This window comes from Chrysemys picta, chromosome 4 (assembly GCF_011386835.1).
Source record: "Chrysemys picta bellii isolate R12L10 chromosome 4, ASM1138683v2, whole genome shotgun sequence".
NCBI lineage: Eukaryota > Metazoa > Chordata > Testudines > Emydidae > Chrysemys > Chrysemys picta.
The window spans coordinates 31,411,816-31,416,775 of record NC_088794.1 but is presented as its reverse complement, the minus strand read 5'-3'; positions in this window follow the sequence as shown (position 1 = coordinate 31,416,775).

Below are 4,960 nucleotides of genomic sequence, written 5' to 3'. Positions count from 1 at the left end.
TGGGATCACAGCCTGTAGCCAATCAGAGTGGACTGATAAAACAACAACAGGAAACTTCACCAGAGCATATTTCTAGTATAGCTGTGGTGATGCAAGTGGTTTCTACTGGTCCTGCCCAAATATGGCACTTCCTTTCCTGGAAATCACATGATCTTCTTGAAAGTAAAAGTTTCATTCTATTAAGCTACAAGCAGGGCCGTCCTTAGGATTTATGTGAAAACGTAAGACATTGGCTGCCCAACCTCTGGGCTGGCAAAAGCTATACTAAAAAAAGAAGAACAGGAGAACTTGTGGCACCTTAGAGACTAACAAATTTATTAGAGCATAAGCTTTCGTGGACTACAGCCCACTTCTTCGGATACTGACACACTGGGAAAAAAAGCAAGAGAATCTTAGTACAACATATGGTCACTCTATACCAGGGGTCAGCAACCTTTCAGAAGTGGTGTGCCAAGTTCACTGTAATTTAAGGTTTCCCATGCCAGTAATACATTTTAATGTTTGTAGAAGGTCTCTCTCTATGTCTATATTATATAAATAAACCATTATTGTATTTAAAGTAAATAAGGTTTTTAAAATATTTAAGAAGCTTCATTTAAAATAAAATTAAAATGCAGATCTTATCAATTTAGTGTGATCCTTGCCTGGGATCCTTGTCTGGGGTTCCAGCCACCAGCCCCGCTCAGCCCACTGCCAGTCTGGGGTCCAGCCGCTGGCTCTGCTCAGCCCACTGCCGGTCTGGGATTCCATTCACTCAGCCGGCAGCGGGCTGAGCAGGACGCTGGCGGGCTGAGCAGGGCCAGCGGGGGGCTGAGTGGCTCAGTCCGTTGCCAGTCTGGGGTGCTGGCAGCACTCAGCCTGCTGCCGCTCTGGGGTTCCGGTTGCTGGCCCCTTGCCAGTCGGGGTCCCAGCCGCTGGCCCCGCTCAGCCCGCCACCGGCCCCGCTCAGCCCGCTGCCGGCTGAGTGAATGGAACCCCAGGCCGGCAGTGGGTTGAGTGGCTCAGCCGGGGTCTCAGCCGCCGGCCTGCTCAGCCCGCTGACAGCCTGGGGTTCCTTGGGGGTCCCCAGGCCAGCAGCGGGTGCTGAGTGGGGCCAGCGGCTGGGACCCCGGCTGGCAATGGGGCAGCAGCCGGAACCCCAGAGCAGAGGTGGGCTGAGCCACTCAGCCCGCTGCGGCGTGCCATCAAAAATCAGCTCACATGCCACCTTTGGCACGTATGCTATAGGTTGCCGACCCCTGCTCTGTACACTAGTGTCATAACTATAAAGGGAAGGGTAACAGCTGTCCTGTGTACAGTACTATAAAATCCCTCCTGGCCAGAGACTCCAAAATCCTTTTCCCTGTAAAGGGTTAAGAAGCTCAGGTAACCTGGCTGGCATCTGACCTAAAGGACCAATAAGGGGACAAGATACTTTCAAATCTTGGGGGGGGAAGGCTTTTGTTTGTGTTCTTTGTTTGGTTGTGTGTTCGCTCTCGGGACTGAGAGGGACCAGACATCAATCCAGGTTCTCCACGTCTTTCTAAACAAGTCTCTCCTATTTCAAACTTGTAAGTAAATAGCCAGGCAAGGCGTGTTAGTTTTCCTTTGTTTTCTCAACTTGTAAATGTACCTTTTACTAGAGTGTTTATCTTTGTTTGCTGTACTTTGAACCTAAGACTAGAGGGGAGTCCTCTGAGCTCTTTAAGTTTGATTACCCTGTAAGGTTAATTTCCATACTGATTTTACAGAGATGATTTTTACCTTTTTCTTTAATTAAAAACCTTCTTTTTAAGAACCTGATTGATTTTTCCTTGTTTAAGATCCAAGGGGTTTGGATCTTGATTCACCAGGAGTTGGTGGGAGGAAGGAGGGGAATGGTTAATTTCTCCTTGTTTTAGATCCAAGGGGTTTGGATCTGTATTCACCAGGGAATTGGTGAAGGTCTCTCAAGGCTATCCAGGGAAGGAAATTAGCCTTGGGATGGTGGCAGCGGACCAGAGCTAAGCTGGTAGTTAAGCTTAGAAGTTTTCATGCAGGCCCCTACATTTGTACCCTAAAGTTCAAAGTGGGGATACAGCCTTGACATGGTGGTAGAGCGGTGGGATCATTTTAAACCCAAAAGCCAGTGAGATTTTTTTTTCCTTCTAGCTGCTTGGAAAGCAGAGCTGGAGGTAGATAGATGCATATCTTATCTCTCCTTGCCTGAAGGCAGAGGTGTTAAGTTTTTTTAACAAGGTCCTTTGTTAAGAGAAGTGTTCAAATGAGCAAACAAAGGTAAAAGGAATTTACAAGCTGAATTGTTTTTTTTTCTTTGTACATCCTCGGGAGTAGCTAGTTAGAAAGTCTCTGTTAACTCAGCAGCAACCAGAGCTGAGAGCTTCCCAATTTCAGTCAACTGCAGAGGGGGTGACCCAGCACAAGAAAACAGGAAAATGACTACAAAAGAAGAAAAAGCCAAAGAGGAGGCCCACAAGAGAGCTATGGAGCTGAAAGAAAAAGAAATAGAGCTGAGAGACAGAGAAGAGAAAGCCAAAGAGGAGGCCCACAAGAGAGAGATGGAGCTGAAAGAAAAAGAGATGGAGGAGAGAGAAAAAGAAAGGAAGCATGAACTGGAAGTAGCAAAGGCTAAGCCAGATACAACAGCCCATCCCAACAACCCCTCTCCAGGTACCACTTCCCATCCCAGAAAATTCCCCACCTACAAGGCAGGCGATGATACTGAGGCCTTCTTAGAAAATTTTGAAAGGGCCTGCCTTGGATACAGCATCGCTGCAGACCAGTACATGGTAGAGCTGAGGCCGCAGCTCAGTGGACCCTTAGCAGAGGTGGCGGCTGAAATGCCTAAGGAACACATGAACAGTTATGAACTTTTTAAAAACAAGGTCAGACTCAGAATGGGGCTAACACCTGAACATGCCTGTCGGCGGTTCAGAGCCCTAAAGTGGAAACCCGATGTGTCATTTACCCGGCATGCCTACCACATTGACAAAAATTGTGATGCCTGGGTGTCAGGAGCAAATGTTAAATCTCTGGAAGATCTGCTTTTCCTAGTAAAAATGGAGCAGTTTTTAGAGGGTGTTCCTGAGGAAATAGAAAGGTACATCCTAGATAGGAAGCCCAAAACTGTAACTGAGGCAGGGGAGATTGGAGCCAAATGGGTGGAGGTGGCAGAAAAGAAAAAAACTAGTAGCAGTTGGAGCGAATATCAGAAGGGGCAAGCCGAAACAAAACCTTACCACCGGGGACAACCCAAGGCCCCACCCACATCCCAAGGGAAACCCCAGACGCCTCCTCACCCCACCACACCAATCTCCACCAACCAACATCGCCCCGGTGATACCTTAGCAGGGCGATGTTTTAAATGTAATGAACTGGGACATATAAAGGCTCACTGCCCCAAGAACCCCAACCGATTACAGTTCATTACACCCCAATCACACCAAAGATCCCCAGACCCAGATGCCTCTCTCATACCCTCGGAGTGAAGGGAAACCTTGAGAGTGGGCGGAAAGAAGGTTATCCCTTGGAGGGACACTGGGGCACAAGTGTCAACTATCCACCAATCCCTAGTGGACCCCAAACTCATCAACCCGGAGGCTACAGTGACAATTCAACCCTTCGTGTCACAGTCTGTAACCTTGCCTACAGCCACGTTGCATGTCCAGTACAAGGGCTGGTCAGGAATCTGGACTTTTGCAGTCTATGACAATTATCCCATTCCCATGCTGCTGGGGGAAGATTTGGCCAACCATGTGAAGCTAGCCAAGAGGGTCGGAATAGTCACCCGCAGCCAGGCTAAGCAAGCTTTCACCCCCATCCCTGTTCCTGAGCCGTCCACCAGGGCCCCGTATGTGTTACCAGAGACCCAGACAAAGGTGGTGGAACAGGATCCCCTGCCAACGACTGCAACAGCCGTAGTGGATCCAATCCCAGAGACCCAGCCAAAGCCAGTCCCAGAACCGGAACTGGCAATGCAACCAGCACCAGGACCATTGCCAGCACTGAGTCCAGCGCTTGCAAACCCGTCTACAACTCCAATGGCAGAGGGCACCAGCGAGCCTGACCTGGCGGAAGCAGCAGATAACCCTACCCAAGAGGCTCAGCCAGAGCCTGAGGTCTGGTCTACACTAGGCGTTTATGTCGAAGTTAGCGCCGTTACATCAAATTAACCCTGCACCCGTCCACACCGCGAAGCTATTTCGTTCGACATAGAGGTCTCTTTAATTCGACTTCTTTACTCCTCCCCGACGAGGGGAGTAGCGCTAAATTCGACATGGCCATGTCGAATTAGGCTAGGTGTGGATGGAAATCGACGCTAATAGCTCCAGGAGCTATCCCACAGTGCACCACTCTGATGACGCTCTGGACAGCAGTCCGAGCTCGGATGCTCTGACAAGCCACACAGGAAAAGCCCCGGGAAAATTTGAATTTGAATTCCTTTTCCTGTCTGGGCAGTTTGAATCTCATTTCCTGTCTGGACATCGTGGCGAGCTCAGCAGCACTGGCAACGATGCAGAGCTCTCCAGCAGTGATGGCCGTGCAATCTCAGAATAGAAAGAGGGCCCCAGCATGGACTGATCGGGAAGTCTTGGATCTGATCGCTGTGTGGGGCGATGAGTCCGTGTTTTCCGAGCTGCGTTCCAAGAAACGGAATGCAAAGATCTACGAGAAGATCTCTAAAGACATGTCAGAGAGAGGATACAGCCGGGATGCAACGCAGTGCCGCGTGAAAATCAAGGAGCTGAGACAAGGCTACCAGAAGACCAAAGAGGCAAACGGACGCTCCGGATCCCATCCCCAGACATCCCGTTTCTACGAGGCACTGCATTCCATCCTAGGTGCGGCCGCCACCACTACCCCACCACTGACCGTGGACTCTGAGGATGGGATATTGTCCACGTCCGGTTCCTTGGACATGTTAGCGGACGGGGAAGATGAGGAAGGAGATGAGGAGGACGAGGCAGTCGACAGCGCTCAC